A 17,369-nucleotide genomic window follows, 5' to 3' on the forward strand; every position below is an offset into this window, starting at 1 on the left:
GAATTTTTTAAAAATTCCTGTTGAGTGAAAATAAAACCACAGGTCACATCAGGCTCAGAGGCCCACAGTAGACTAAGAAATATGAAGCACTGGACTGGATTCCCCAGCACAACCTTTAAGGACTACAAAAAAAATTTTACATATCTCACTTGGTCATAATGGACACTCTATTATCTTATAATTGTGAATGAATAGAACTTTTACTCTGACCGTTTTAGAAATCCTAAAACTAAGTAAGTGATAATGTTTTAACTTTATATAATATGGGAAGTATATTAAAATAATTAGGAAAATATAAAATTGTACACAGAATATTTGTTGTGCAGCATCAGTTTTAATCTAAAAGAATTTAAAACCAGAAAATTGCTATATGTGAGATTGCAGCATGGTTGCTTTTCAGTCATCAAAATGGTGACTTAAGGAATGTGTCTTCAGCATTGGATACATCGATGTTAAAACATATTTAAAAATGTGAAGCACTATACAGACCCTGAAGAAACTCAGAGGGATCTGTGAAATGAGGTTGGAATAAAATTAATGAATAGTTACAGTAAGAATTGATCTTCACTAGGCACATAAATATTTTCCAGAAGAAAAGACTACATTGAAAAATAAACAAAACAGTGAAAAGGAAGCAGGCAGGCAGACCTTGAAATACACATTATCCAATGAAGAATATCTATTGAAGTATGATTGCAATAATCTTTAACCTAAATTACAGTACTGATCTATGTTCTTCCCTAATGCCAAATAACAAAGCCATGAAAATGCAGTAATAATTTTCAAGACATTAGACTTTACGAAGGAATTCAATGAATGTATTTCTAGATAGTAAAGATAGATGTCTGAGATAAAGAGTAAAGCAAATATCCCCAATTCTTAGCCCTTCCAGGTCAGAGGGGTACAAGCCGAAGCACAAGGAGAATAGACAGAAGTACAGTAATGCATACCAGTAGTTCCCAAGATGCAATGATGAATATAAGAGTGGAGAAAATCAACATGACCATCATAGGACCTAACACTGGAGAATAGAGAAAAGAACCGTGAAAATCCATGGAGAATCACAAAGAATGTCCTTGCATATTTGACAGAAGTGTGCCTTGCATGGCATTGAGCTCTAAAATATGTGTAGGTATTATAGGAAACTATTTGTGCTCATATGGTGCCTCAAGTAGTGATAAACTTATGATTTACAGGACATTGAGTAATAATAAAGGTCCTGCTTCAGTAGTGTAGAGATAAACCTTGATAAATTCTGTTTTTAAACACCTAACACCCTATAAAACCAAGACAAGAAGATTCAAATTATATATAAGTGACTTGACTGCAACAATAGAGTTCAAAAAATCAAATCACATAATGGGATGTAAAAGGATTACATTATTAAGGTAATCTTTAAACAACACACAATTTTATGTGAATAGTCCTGATTTTTGATGCACAAAAACAACAAAAACAAAACAAATCAAAACGAAGAAATGACACTTGGCAATAGAGCTAGATGCCAGTATCTCATCTCATGAGGCTGAGATTGTAAGACCATGGTTCACAGATGGCTGGGGTAGCAATCCACGAGACATTTATGTTCAATTGTTCAATCAAACACATAGTGAAACCTTGGTTAAAATAGTACAGATTCAGTCAGTCATGAGTGAAAAAAAACAAACAAGATTTTGAGGCTCTGAGTCAGTTTCATTACTGCACACAGGCACACACACACACAAACACACACACACACACACACACACACACACACACACACAAACACAAACACACACAGCGAATATTAAGAGTGTAAAAAATGAACCTATCTGCCAGGACTATCCTAAGCATATATGAATTAATAAAAATTAGGGAAACCATAGAGCCTATGTTTCTTTGAGTCTGGCTTCCTTCACATAATGATTTTTTTCCAAGTCTTTCCATTTTCTTAAGAAAGGGGCTATGCCATTCTTTCTCATAGAAGCATGAAATTCCATTGTGTATATATACCACATTTTCCTGATCCATTCATCTACTGAGGGGCATCTGGACTGGTTCCATATCTTAGATATGGTAATAATGCTGCCAAAAACATACTTGTGCTGGTAGTTTTAGTGTTTCATTTTTTGGAGTCCAGTCGTGGGGCTTGAACTATGGACATGGACGCTGTCCTTCAGCTCTTCATCTCAAGTTTAGCGCTCTACCACTTGAGCCACACCGCCACTTCCGGGTTTTTTCTTTTTGCTTATGTAGTACTGAAGAATTGAACCCAGGGACTCTTGCATGCAAACACTACAACTGAGCCACCTTCCCAGCCTGAGAGAAGATATTTTAACTTATTTTCTACACGTAAATTAATATTAAGCAAAGCTAATTAAAATAATTACTTATATACTCTTCAGAGGATGAGTATATTACTCTTGGATATCTTTAAGGAAAAGACTTTAGACTCATTACAACTGATGCCTTGCATTGAAATTACAGGCTAAACTTTCTTCTTCATTAAACAAAAGCTTCAGTTCTTTCATATTAGAATTGCAAAATCATAATACCTGAATTTTGATTTGTTTTCCTTTGCTATTTTCAATTCCATTTTTCATCCATTAGCTATCTAGAGATAATTTCGACAAATGCCCATGAATGGGATTGCTGGCTCTAGAGCTATGTACAGTTGACCATACAAAATGATGCTAATTGAAATGGACTCCAAGACATGGAAACAACAATTACTTTTTTTTTTCAGATATCAACCTTGATGTCAGTAAAGAAGTGTAAATAGATCTTATTTTATTTCATTTGTCTTTGATTTATCTCTGGACATCTCTGTCTTGATTCTGGTACCTTCCATCTTGTATATACATTATCTGATTTGGAGAAAGAAAGGGAAATAACATAATGATGAAAGAAGTGACCCATTCACAAGACAATATACCGGCAATGAACTTTACAAGTTTGGGGTGGGGGGTATGGTTGGGGGTGGGAAAGGATAGGAGAACAACAATGGAGTGGGTAACAATATTCATCAATGAAAGTACCTTACTCATGTAACTGTAAACACTCTGTGCAGTACCTTTAAATAAAATAAAATTTAAAACATTGAACCTACCCTAGAAAAAATATCCCTTTCAAAATAACCCATCTGTAATAGTACTTGTGAGGGATTCTAGAGTCAAACTGTTATACCTGGAAAGGGATATATTGGGAAGCCATCTCAAACAGCAATCAAAAGGCTGAGAGCTGTGCTCTGGAAAGGTCAAACAGTTAAGGGAAGACAGGGGTATGATTTATTACCTCAAAAGTATTTAAGTTAGAGCTGTTGGACACTAAAAGTTTAAGACTTTGGAAACAAGATGTATGTCTGTGCTATGGTTGTAATGATTATTGCTCCCTTCTGCTCCTTAAAAATAAGGGATTCAATTATCACTATGTATACAAACAATACCTCAGTTAATAGTTGTAACCACAAACTAGGTTGATGCCTCAGTTTGTGGACATACCTGTAGCCACTCATTACCCCACCCCTGTAGTAGAATGAATATAAAGCATTTTAAACAGGATTTGGGAATCCAGAACCTGGCAATGAGGCTTTGGGTCCTCTGGTGTCTTCTTTCCTATCACTTCCTGTGATTTCTCAGTTCTTTGGCCAGGTATCCCAACATCTTTGCTGTTCCATGGTTCTGGTTAGTGACAGTACTGATATTCGGGACACCTCAAAACAAACTATGGAAAACACTTCCTCAGAGAAGATTCACAAATGTATAGGAGCACCTGGAAATTAACCAAACATCACCAGTCATTCTGTGATTCTCTAACAAGAAAGTATAATTCAGGTGTATCTTTACTTCGGATATATATAAGAGATGGACAATTGTCCCTTTTGTTCATTTGGTATTTGGTATTGCATAAATTTTCAGAAACACATATACATTGTGAAATAATGTTATTTATTTCATAGGTCACAAACCTTGTCACTGGAGTGATGACCCAAATGTCTTATCTCAGTTGCCCGATTCACTCTTAGATGAGTGTGAATTGCATAATTGTGAACATTTTTCCATGAAACTTAACAACACAAAATGACGTTTGAAGGTCAGGCCACTCCATACCTCCAAAGATTTTACATATATTACAGTAATACACACATAAACTGCTCAGCACTCATAGCACATTGGTGTGTTATAATTGTCTTCAGATCAGAAATATTCTAGAGTTTAAAGTAGAATGATGGGCTGTACATTTTCAATGGAAGAGTGATGAACACCCCCTGCAATTATTCTCAGTGGAAAATCTTCCTATACATTTTACTGACTTAGCTTCTACTCTGTGCTGTAAGTAATTTGATGTTTTGACATATGAATTTAATTTTGGCAATTGAGGAAGTCAATGCACATCACTCACAAAAGTTTCTTTATATGTACTGGTATTGCTTTATTGTGAACTTCCTAAAAGCCAGTCATAGGAGCACATGTCCCTAATCCCATCACTTCTGTCACTGAGATGAGGTTTGAAATATCCAGACCACTTGGCAATTCATAGTGAGAAAGTTTCTACAATGAAGGGTGAGAGAATAGAAAAAAGAGCAAATGAATCTTCCAACTGTATTGTTACATGTTCTATACACTTAGCCATTAAGACACCACAACAGTATTTTTATAACTTCTTACCCACTTTTTTCCTGTTCTGAGATGTTTTATTTATGGATCTCTAAGAAATCATATAAGATTCATAAAATAAATCTATAAATCATATAAGAAATCTTAAAAAATAGTTTGTTTTGGATATATAATTTAAAAGGAATAATTTCAGGAAAGTATTAAGCACATAAAATGTAATGCACACCTAAAATTGTCTATTTATTTAAAACTTCAGCAGTTGTAATTTATTTATTCTAATAACAAAGATTATAAACTAAGTTACAATAGTATTCCAAACGGAACACAGAACTAGAAAAATGAAGGGTAGCACTAAAGAATGCTACTGCTACTACTAATAGAGTAAGAATAAAATTTAGGCAAAACTCCTTCAGACTAAAAGCCACAGGACAGCCCCAACATTACTTTAATTGTTTCATATGAAGACAAGACCTTTTTTTGTAAATGTAAGTTTTCACAGATATTAACATCAGTTGGGTACATATTTCTTAAGTCCTTCAGGAAGGATGTTCTGACAATGTTGATGGAAGCTGACTTCTTTGGGACCTACTACACAATGTGAAGACACCATTCCAAGCACTGCACCTGCATTAGGGTAATTTTAGTTCTTATGATAGTTCTTCCAATTAGGAAATGAATTAAGTATTTTATTAAAAACAGAAGTAGGCAACAAGGCCAAACAAATTTCCCAAGTACCCAATACGGATCAGCTGTAGAACCATAATTCAAATCCAGGTTTCCACCAGGCATATCTGAGGATATTCTGTAAGTTTCACATTCATTACCTTTCAAGATGTATGGAGCAGATGAACCCACATTATCTTCCTAATTATGGTTATAATGACAATAACATTGCTACAGAATATACATATTTTTAAATTAAAAGGGTGTGGGTAATGACATTGTAGGTGATCTTTATACCAAATAAAGACTGAACCAAAAAGAAAAGTAAGGGGCTGGGAAGGTGGCTCAGTGATAGAGCGCTTGCCTTGAATGCATGAGGTCCTGGGTTCAATTCCTCAGCACCACATAAGCAAAAAGAAAAAAGTTGAAAGTGGTGCTGTGGCTCAAGTGGTAGAGCACTATCCTTGAGCTGAAGAGCTGAAGGACAGCACCCATGCCCAGAGTTCAGGCCCCACGACCAGACCCCCCCCCAAAAAAAAAAATAAAAGAACCTAGGCCACAAATTTTAGTCATAGTACTAGCACTCATATACCATATATATATATGTGTGTGTGTGTGTGTGTGTGTGTGTGTGTGTGTGTGTGTGTGTATGTGTGTGTGTGTGTGTATATACACATATATATGCTTCCTAAAATATACAGTTAGTTAATTTGTCCAAACCTGGTCATAGATTAAATATGAGGTGTGAAAAAGTATGTAAGTCTGAAATGACTCCAAGGTATTTTGAGAAGACAGCTGGAAGAGTTATCACTTAATCAGATAGTAATGAGGGATTGGTTTGTAGATAGAGATCAAAGCTCACTTTGGGATATTTTGAGTTTGTTAAAATCAGTAGTTAGGAGTTGTCAATGGACAGGATGCTATTAAGGACTTGAATTAAAGTAAACAGAGATGGAGAAAAAATACAGAAATAATTACTGTACTCAGTGGTAAAAAACATGAGAAGGAATATTACAGAGCTAAGCCCTGTGATACACAAATATGTAACACATGAAAAATGAAGAAAAACCGTAATAAGTATGTAATGCAGACTTATATGGGTAGGTATTTTTAATGTTTAAGGGTTATGAAGTGATTGTGTGATGACCTAAAATTTAAGAAATTCGTAAGTTCAACTATCCTTTGGGCCAACCATAGCTGATAGTTTAAGTTAAACGGGGCCACAATAGTGTGTCTTGATTTACCAAAGTGAAAATAGGCCAATATTTGGAAAGCCTCTTTTTGGACATGTGGTTGGAGTGCAATTACTGCAGTTTGTTCAACTGTCAGTAGAAAGCTACAGGTTTAGCACAATGATAGAAATCTTTCAGGGATCTGGTAGATTTTCCCTCTGTCTTCAATTTCCCTTTTTTTCTGAGAGCTAAAATATCACTACTGGAAGCCTGTCCAAATTGTGCCTTTGGCAAGTTAACGGATAGTCAGTCTAACACATGCCCAAATAAAAGAGAATTGGAACAGGTTTACATTGAGCACTCACAGTAGACGGGTCTCTGGACTTTCTCAGGAAAATCCTTCTGCCATTGTGGGATGGATAGGGCTGGATAATATGCAAAATAGACACCATAGATTGAAAGTATTCTGCTAAGTTAACACTTGAGATATCGGATGTTTTAACTGCATTGTATTGATTTTATGAATCAGTTAATCAGATTCTTCATGCCATATGATTTTACTAGACTGTAAAACGCATGCTTATAGCATTTCTTTTGTATAACATATAGTATGTTTTGAAATTTGGTATAAAACATTTGTCTTTTCATTTATTTATTTTTAATATGTATTACTCTAGTTTTCAAGAGTAGGGAAATGCCCTGGAACTTTGTAATTTGATGTCATATGTAATTTATTTTTTTTAAATTCTTAATTAGTGTCTATTGCAGTTCCCGGCTATATGTAATTTAAACTGTACTTTTCTTCAAGTGTATCATCCTACGCTGAAGTTTTTTTCTTACAAGCTTTCTAATAAATATGTAGTCTATTCAATTTTGAAAAGTACTGCTGTACCTCCCACTTATTTGTGGCATTTCTGGAATCCAAGTTCCTCTATGTGTCAGGGTGGATACTTTTGCTTGTAACAGTTTTGTTATTGAATACATAGCATCTGACTACTTAGGGAACAAAGGATGTGAAGTTACAGTATCCCAATAAAGAAGTTCCAGGACAATTCAAGGGCAACTCATGTACTCTCTGTGTAGGTGAATAGGAGCATAGAAAAGAAAGTCTTATACATGAAAGTGACTGGGAGTGTGTGCACATGGGTATTCACTTATTTATCTGTTGTTATAGTTTTACATATTCAATATTTTTCATTATATATATATATATATTATATATATATATATATATATATATGATTACAATTTCCAAAATCCAGAGAACCACATCCATGGGCCACGCTTTCCTATGTTGCTCTTTGGGTAATAAGAATGAAACCTGGTATTGTCCTGTGGTAGAGAAATAACTCAGAAATTCAAACATTTTTCTTTCAATATGTTGCCTGTTCCTACATCTAAAATGAGGAAGTCTGTTAATATGTAATACATGTTATAATCTATTTAATATATTTATACAATGTATAATATATTCTATATTATATATAATAACTGAATGTTATATATTCATTAGGAAAAATACAACGAACGTATCTATGTCCATACTTTCCCAGCCATGATTAGGTTCAGTAAAGTTAGGTGCATTACATCTCAACAGGAAAAGTCTACTGAAGTTTTGATGACCTTGAGCTAGATAAGGAGAATTTCTGTAAAAGGAGCCTCTCTTCAATTATGAGAAAAGATAAGTTTGGAAGTTTTTTTGTTTTATTTTTTTTGTTTTTATTTAGGCCGGACAAGGAGCCTGAACTCTGGGCCTGAGCACTGTCCATCACCTCTTCAATTCAAGGCTAGTTCCCTACCACTCAAGCCATAACAGCACTTCTGGCTTTTTTTTGCTTATGTGGCACTGAAGAATCGAACCCTAGGCATTGTCCCTGAGCTCAAGGCTCGTGCTCTACCCCTTGAACCACAGCACCGCTTCTGTCTTTTTCTGCCTGGGATTGCTTTGAATCATAATACTCAGATCTCAGCCACCCAGGTAGCTAGGATTACAGGTGTGAGCAACCAGTGCCCAGCAAGTCCCTCTCTTTTAGATATTATTCTAAAAGCCTCCTATCCAAGGTCACTCCTAAGATAATAAATGGACCTATGCCAATAGTTCCTTCATACTCTCATCTCCTCTTATGGCTATGGTGTGTCTTTTCCATGGTATCCTGAACCTACTTCACAGTTCTCTTCCTAATCCATGATTCTAGGTGTATTACTAATAATTACCTAAATTTTGTGGCTATAAACCCTAAATTACTCAACTATTTATTTAATTTATTTTTTTTCAATATGATCGTGGTTCTGTACAAATCTGAGCTTATATTCACCTCTCGCATCTACCTCTTGGCATGAGCAGAGCCTGGGCCTAATCTACTTTAAATGCAAGAGGTTAGCCAAAGAACAGCCTACAGTATTCCTGCCTACGAGTCAGTACAGGTAGTTGAGTGTCTGAAAGAAGCAATGCATTCCTGACATGAGAAGCGGTGAGAGAGACAACAGCCTACAGAGCAAACTGGCAGTCACAACATTTAACAACTTCTCCTTTGGGGAAACTGACCTCCTGCAAAGTGGCAGCGAGAAAACTTTAATTTTCTTATATGAAGGAAGTTGTCATGTCTCACTACATAAATCCCTTGTAATCAAAGTGAGGGTCATTCTTTTGTTTCCACCTTAGGCCCAGTCTCAGTTTATGTCAGACTTTGCTCAGACTCTATTCCTACCGGAAGGTCCCTGATGAGGAGGAAATTGTGATCTCTTGGCTTCTGACTGGCCCATTGGGACCTGAGGCCACTTTTAGTTTTCAACATGTTCCTTCTGACAATGGGAAAGCTCATTCTCTGAATTGTGCCCTAGTATCGAATCTCTTCAGAGAAATCAAGGAATGACAGATTCTTCCTGAGTGAGTGAGTTTCTCCATTTCCAAAGAGGTCAATTAATATCTGATTCTGAGACCCAGGTGAAAGTCCTTTACCAGATCCTCCAAGCTGGAGTGGATGTTAGCTCAGACTCCAAGCCATCCTCATATTTCTCCAGCTCTTTCTCATGAACCAAACTGTGACAGGAGTTTAGTTCAGAAACAAGGAAAAATGAGAGAAGCAGAAGAACCATTGGCAGGGTGAGGAATTTAGAGATTTTGTCTGAAAAAAAGGGCTCAGAAAATCTAGAATCAGGGGGCTGGGAAGGTTGCTCAGTGGTAGAGCGCTTGCCTTGCATGCCTGAGGCCCTGGGTTCCATTCCTCAGCACCACATAAGCAAAAAGAAAAACCTGGAAGTGGCTCTGTGGCTCAAGTGGTAGAGCGCTAGCTTTGAGCTGAAGAGCTGAGGGACAGTGCCCAGGCCAGAGTTCAGGCCCCAGGACCAGACACCCCCCCAAAAAAAAAAAGAAAATCTAGGATAACTCACATCATTAGGGAATCACATCATAAGATTAGGGAATAAATGTAATAAATTACTATCTAAATTACTAACTCCACTACTCTACATTACAAGTGTTCTGTCAAAAGTTAGCTGTCCTAGCTCTATTTTGATCAGGAAAACAGAGCATATTCTTTCCTTACAAAGTTCTACTGAGAATCTTTATCCATACCCCAGGTTGTTCTTACTCTCTACTTCTCTGTTACTTTCTGTACTTCTCTGTTACTTTCCTTTGCTGCATTCAATCAATGACACTTGAATGTGTTAGCATCTTCTAATCCATTTGTTATAAAGTAAAACAAATTATGGGGAAACATATATCTATGGTACATTTTCTTCAGGGGCATATTTATTTGATATTATTAAGTATTATTTTAATAGTTTCATTGTTAATACTTGAGAAAAATATTTTACTATTAGCAGTAATTAGTTGCACATTTTTTTGGTATTTTTCCATGTCTGTGTATTTTTTAAGCTTCTAACATCGTCTTTTCACCCAACTGTTGCCTTCTTAAAATTGCTTCAAATTATAAACTATATATGATGGTCCTCTATGTGTTCATTGATATATTTAAATTTTGATCTAATATCTACATATTATAGGAAATCTTCAACCTATTGCAATTGGTCTGAAAATCAATATGGATGTTCGTCATTAAAGCAAAAACACAATGCCACAAAACTTAGTGAAAGTAGGATGATTAGGTATATATTCAAAATATTTAGCAATGATACAGTACAAACATTCACTTCTCATATACCAGAACATGTTTATAGCTATGAATAGCACATTTTCTTCATTCCCTCTTTCTGGTGCATCTAGGTTGATTACACAGCTTGGTTGCTATAGAATATTGCTGCCATGAACATGTATGTTCATGTTGATTTATATTCCTTCAATATGTATCCAATTGCAGTAAAGGTCATCAAAATATCTGTCTTTTTGGTATTGTGTAAACTTCCATTAAGATATCCCTATGGGTTACACTAGTTTACAATGCCACAAAACCAAATATAGTTCCTGATTTATTTACCTCTCCAGCAGTTTATTTATTTGAGTGGTGGTAGCTATTCTGGTGTGTAAGATAGGATCTCAGTGACTTTCCTCTTTATTTTCCTTCTTATTTGCTATGTGGATATGAATCTCAAAAATTTCATTTATTTATTAAACACTTACATTTGTACTTCATTCCTGATTAGTGTTTTTCTTTTTCTTTGGTAATTGATCAATTTTTAAGATTTATAACATTTGATTTTTTCCCATTACAAATACTCATTTCAGTTAGTAAAAAGATTTTTTTCATTACAGTGGTGCACAATTAACTAAAAACAACAGATTGTACATTTATATCACTGGATGTTTTTGTTTGTATTTACAGCCAGGAAATTGTTTCAATAAAGATGCTGAACTCCTTTCATTGATATAATGAAAGTATAGTATCTCATATTGGCCTAAACTAATCTCAGAATTAACAGTCAGTGCCTGGGCCACCACAGTCTGGGCTAAGTAAAACCACTAACACAGTATAAACTGCATTTAAAGAGAGCAAATGGCTTCATAAAAGATGGAAGAAAGGCATCACCTTCATGAAGCAAATGTTGAAGTTCACAAGCAGACCTTAGGAATCTGAATATCAAGAAGATCAAAGGATAAAAGTATTTAGAAGGACAACTTTAGAACTCAAAATTGGGGAGGTGGGACAAACAATAGATACCAAAACTCAATGCTGAAGGGAAGGAGAATTTTACCCCAAACCTCAGCTGTGTCTGACTCTCTCACACAACACACACAGACACACACACAGACACACACAGACACAGACACACACACACACACACACACACACACACACACACACACACACACACACACACACCGAGTGAGAGATCTTTGCCAAAGCACAGGCATTCTGGACTTAGACACCGAATACTCCGAAACTATCCATTGTGAAGGCCTTTACTGAAAGTACCCATTGTAAGTAGACATTTACTGAAAGTTAGAACTCAGGTTCCTGGAAAAACCGTGAAATGTCACAATAAAGTTCTGCCCATAACTCCCCTAGCAATAGCCTTCAGCGGATGACAGGAAATACCTAAAGCTACAGATTATTTTTAATTTTTTATCTTTTTTTACTTTTTATTGTGAAAATACTGTACAATGGAGCTACAGATACATGGGCAAGATAAGGAGTACATTTCTTATCAAGCATTGTAGCCTCCTCCTTTGTTTCCCCCTCCCATCCCTTCCCATTGTCCCCCTGCTCCCCCTTCGAATCCTCCTCCCCCCTTCCCCTCACCAAAGTTGTAGAGTTAGTTTTTCTCCATAAGAATTTGTACATCTCATTGTTGCAATGGGTCCACCTGTATCCCTATTTAAATGATTTGTTTTTTTCCCCTTCTCCTCCACAAATCATTGCTTATTGCTTAGCCTGCACTCGCTAGCCAATAAGATTGTTATAAGATTACCCAGTTAACAGAAGGGTCGGGGATCTCAACTCTGACCCACTGCAATGGTGACAGTTGTGAGTCCAGGCTCGACCTTGCAATAAATGACCCTAATGTGGTCTCGTGACAACTGGCTCCACGGTGGTCTTTGGGGATCTTTAGCTAAGCACAAGGCTAGTGTACACAGAGAACCCCAGGGACAGCTGTATCTGGAAAAATGAAGCTTTTTTCCTCTTCTTTTCAGATAATCAATCATGATGTTGGAGTTGGCTCCACAGCTGCTCCACACCTGAGCAGGAGGAAGGAAAGGATGCCTTAGACTGCAGGATGGCCTTGTGTACCCCTGGATTTATGTGTAAGAATGCAGTTTGTGGTCCTTAGACAGGGGCGGCCAAGCTGAAATGGTGGTAAACTTTGCCTGGAGGATGGCACCCTGTGAGCCCTGCATGCATGGTGAAGCAGCTGGAAAGTCCTGTGAACATCTCCGGGATTGCCTCTCAGTGGATTGGAGAAATTGACTCCTGTAGTTGCACATGGCAGGAGGCAGGAGGAGAGCAGGAATCCAGAAGATGGGAGAGGCACAGAAGCAAATGCACCTCTCCATTGAGACTCCTCGGCCATTCTAAGGAGGTTCACAACCCACACGTGGCGGCCACTGCACAGGTCCCCAGAGGCCCTATTGTCTGAGGAGCAGTTCCTGGTCCTGATCCAGAGCTGGAACTTCCCAAGTGGCCCTGAGCTTGGCTGGGCTGGAGCAGAGCCTACCAGCCATGTTTCCTCTGCCCTGCTGAGTATAGCCTCCTAGCAGCTGCCCAGGCTAAAGCACCCACAACAGGCCACCTCCTTGGGGCAGGCTGAAGCTGTGCTGACAATTCCTGCCTGGTGCCTGCTTCAAGGCAAGAGCCAGGCTTAGCCCACAGCAGAGTTGGCCCTCACTTCCAAGGGCATTCTAGGGAGGCATGACAACCACATGCCCAGCCTTGCTGCCCTCACTGCCCCTAGAGGTTACCTATAAGTCCCTGCCTTTGTTCTTGAAATTCTTCAGCCATTGGTTGTCTCATTTCTCATTATCTGTTTGAGTGTGGCTCAAGACTTCTTCCTCTCCTCACCAAGCTAACATGCCCTAGCAAAGCCACCCCAACTACCAATCTACCATGTATTATGTGATTTTTTTGTTTCTCTTCTATTTTCTTCCTCCATGGTATAACCCGTTTCCAATGTATTTGAGGTCGGTGAGCTCCAACTTGCATATACAAATTTCTAATGTGGGGAGGAGAAGGGAAATAAAATGCTGAAAGAAGTACACAGTATGACCCATTGTTACAATGAGATGAACAAGACACTATGTTGAAAATGAACTTTACTAGTTGGGGATGAAAGGGGAGAGTTGGGGAGGTGGGGAGAAAAGGGATGGCAGGGAAAAACAAAAGAGGAGGTAACAATGTTCGTTAGATAATGTACTCACTAACTTACTTATGTAACTCTAATCCCTCTGTCTACCATTTTCACAATTAAAAAAAAACATGAATTATCCTGGAGTACATTAAGTTCAAATTTCCTAAATGCTCTGTAAATTAAGACCAATTTTAAGTGGGAAGTAGGTTCTCAGAAATATTTTTGTCAGTGTTTGTTTTGTGCATTATTACCCAAGTGTACATAAATTAACAGAAAGAGAAACAATAGGAATAGGAGAAAGAGAAGTTCTGTGTTTAAGTATAATGGTTCAATAAACTATAGAAGACTCTGCAAATAAGACAACTTTGAAACAATAAAGCTAAGGCCAGTATTTAGACCTATGGGAGTGACGTAGAGAAAGCATTACTCCTAAATGGAACATGAAGGATGAGGCCACTCTCTTTCTTCTACTAGCTCTAAATCATGGTAGCTAATCATGCAAATTTGTAAAAATTAGAATGGAAGAATAATTCTGGTTCCAAGCAAGTCATATATAAGACTATGGACTTAACTAGGGAAAAAAAAGGCCATGTTGAGAGAGCAGAAATTATTCTAGCAATGAACTGGTGGCTAAGATCATATTTCTTTTTCTTTCTTTTTCTTTTCTTTTTCTTTTGATGGTAGTGGGGCTTGAACTCCATGCCTGGGCACTGTCCCTCTACTCTTCAGCTCAAAGCTTGTGCTGTACCTCTTGAGCCACAGCACCACTTCCAGTTTTCTGGTGGTTAATTAGAGATAAGTGCCTCAGAAACTTTCCTACTCATGCTGGATTTGAACTGCAATCTTCAGATCTCAGTCTCCTGATTAGCTAGGATTACAGGTGTGAGACACTGGCAATCTGCTTAGGATCACATGTAATTCACTTGCAATATATTATCTCCTTTTATTGTATACATTTTAGTGCTTTGGAAGTGAATTGTACCTTCATAGGTTTTCAAAGCTAGTATGAAGGCTGAAGCTACACCATTTTACAAAATTGTTCTGACTGACCTGTATTACTTGAATTTACATAGGAGTTTATTGAGCAGGTGGACCCATATTCTACAGAGATATCTAGATGTTTGATAGTCACTCATATTTTGTACCTTCAAAAAACACAAGACCCCAGATATTATATATAGAAAAATGTCTTCAGAGACTACTTGAAACAACTAAAATTAACTCAGGAATTAGTTAAGATTTAGATAACAGTGTAGCATAACAAAGCTGAATGATAACTTGAGCTGTACAACAGAGGAAAGTGAGAGGAGAAAGAATGATGGGCCACATAGGAGCTATATGTGATTGCTATTGTGTTTCAAAAACCAGAAAGACTTCAGAGAAGAGAAGGAGAAAAATAAAGTGTCCTGAGAGAAGTTTCTTTTTAATCCATCTAATAGCTTGTACTAAAATCAGTGGAAATGGGAAAAATTAAAATAGAAATTAAAGCGTTGTATATGCATGTTTTAATAGGAATATGATAATTTTCAAAGAAATAAGAGAGAGAATAGTTAAACTCTAAAGGGAAAAGGAATGAAGAGAGAAAGAAGCAAAGTAAAACTTTATCAATAACAAACACAAGAGTTTGGAAGTGGAAATATTCTAAATTACAATAAAAATTGCTAGCGTGGATAGAATATGGATCACATGTTATCATATATAATTTTGAAAAAGCATACTAGGAATGAAAGTCATGGTTTAAAACACTATTTGGATTATAACTAGACAGTATAGCTCAGTAGTAAACCATTGGCTTTGCATATGTGAAGCAATGGTGTGAACTCCCAAGCATTACAAAGTACACACAAAGCACACACACACAAAAAAACCACATAAACACACACACACACACACACCACATACACACATTTTCAATATTGATATTATCATATTAAACGGAGGAAATTATCACAAACTGTAAAAGTATGTTAATATATGAAATAATAATATTGCTCGTAGTATTTAAAAGTTTAGTAGAAAGTAAATAGTCACAGTATACTTGGATTTTAATAGATTAAGTAAATTGAAAATTAATAGAAGACATGAGAACTTTTGCAAATAAGTTTTGTGGGTTTTTTTTTTTTTTTTTTTGCTTATGTGGTGCTGGGGAATCGAACCCAGGGCCTCATGCATGCAAGGCAAGCGCTCTACCACTGAGCCACCTTCCCAGCCCATAAGTTTTAAATAATAAACATTTTGAAACATGTGTCCTTTTATTTTAACAAATGTTTGATATTACTGGTGTTTTAACTCAAGATTTAGAATATGATAGCGAGGTGTTGTATATAACGCTAGGGATGGCTATATCCATAATAATTTCACTCTGAATAGTTTTATACTAAGGTCTCATAGTTTCCCAGTCTCTCCTGAATTACAAACTCTATTTACACTTCCCACCATAGCTAGAAAATGGATTTCACAAATCACCATGCCGAGCTCAAAGTTTTTTTTTTTTAATTCAAATAAAAGTACTTCCAAAAAGTGACCAAGTAATGAAGCCTTTCTTAGTAAAGTATGTGCTTCTTGAAAATACTGTAAGTATTTGTTACCTGGACAAATATTTTTATACTATAAGAAAATAAATATATTTAGATTCACTAACCATATAAAATTAAGAAATTAATTTTTAAATAGCCACATGTTAAATATCATAAAAGCAAAATATATGTGTCTGAATAATTTACATGTGTAAAAATCATGCAAAATTAAATTAACTGATTCTAAACTTTGAAAAAAGAATTACTCTAAAGAAACAAAAGGAAACATTTAAGCTCAAAATTTGAAATTTAGAAAATAAAATGAAGTAGGGGCTGGGAAGGTAGCTCAGTTGTAGATCACTTGCCTTGCAAGCATGAGACCCTAGGTTCGATTCCTCAGCACCACAAAAGCAAAAAGAAAAAAGCCGGAAGTGGTGCTGTGGCTCAAGTGGCTCAAGCGCTATCCTTGAGCTGAAGAGCTGAGGGACAGGGCTCAGGCCCAGACTTCAGGCCCCACAACTTGACCCCCCCCCCAAAAAAAAGAAAAGAAAATGAAGTATACTCTTTAGTTGACTTAATTAAGTGTAAACGCTCTGTAAATCAATTTTATATTAAAAAATGCTTGAACAAAAAAAGCAAAAGTACCCATTGATCAATGGCAACAGCAAAAGCATCAATAGTTCTTGTTTTGAGTGTACAAAAATATCGTTGGAATATATAACAATGTTCCTTCCTGAAGAAATGTACTCATTACCTCATTTATGTAACTGTAACCCCTGTGTACATTACCATTACAATAAAATTAATTTGAAATTAAAAATAAACCAAATAATATACCAATTAAGAATTCTTAGAAGCTATTGGTTAAAAACATTGTAAAAAACTCCCCTAAATATCCAAGGAATATACTTTGAAGATACTATTTAAATGCTTCAACTTCAGCAGAAAAGCAAAAAGTTTAAAAACTGTTACAAAGTAAAGTAATAAATCAGAATATATTACTATTAATAATAATCATATGACAAATTTATAGTGGTAGTCAAATATGTAAGAAATGAGGCAATTTGCCATTCATTTGCACTTAATAAGCGAGAAAGAATTTTCTAGGTCTTTTTAAATTATCATAAGTTTAATGAAGAAATTATTCTGTCATATCATATGATAATCAGACAAAGCTGATA

General features: G+C 36.3%; 1 long non-coding RNA gene across 1 annotated transcript in view; it reads right to left on the reverse strand.

Annotated features, from left to right (window-relative positions):
- Window positions 1-2,782: 2,782 nt before the first annotated feature.
- LOC138837878 (uncharacterized) overlaps window positions 2,783-17,369 on the reverse strand; it is a 40,726-nt gene continuing 26,139 nt past the window's right edge. The window contains exons 2-3 of the long non-coding RNA XR_011375486.1: window positions 3,556-3,750; window positions 2,783-2,846 (exon numbers count right to left, since the gene is read on the reverse strand). This is a non-coding gene — a long non-coding RNA (uncharacterized lncRNA). The remainder of the gene's footprint in view (window positions 2,847-3,555; window positions 3,751-17,369) is intronic.

This window comes from Dipodomys merriami, unplaced genomic scaffold (assembly GCF_024711535.1).
Source record: "Dipodomys merriami isolate MVZ:Mamm:240054 unplaced genomic scaffold, mDipMer1.0.p SCAF_278, whole genome shotgun sequence".
Lineage (NCBI taxonomy): Eukaryota > Metazoa > Chordata > Mammalia > Rodentia > Heteromyidae > Dipodomys > Dipodomys merriami.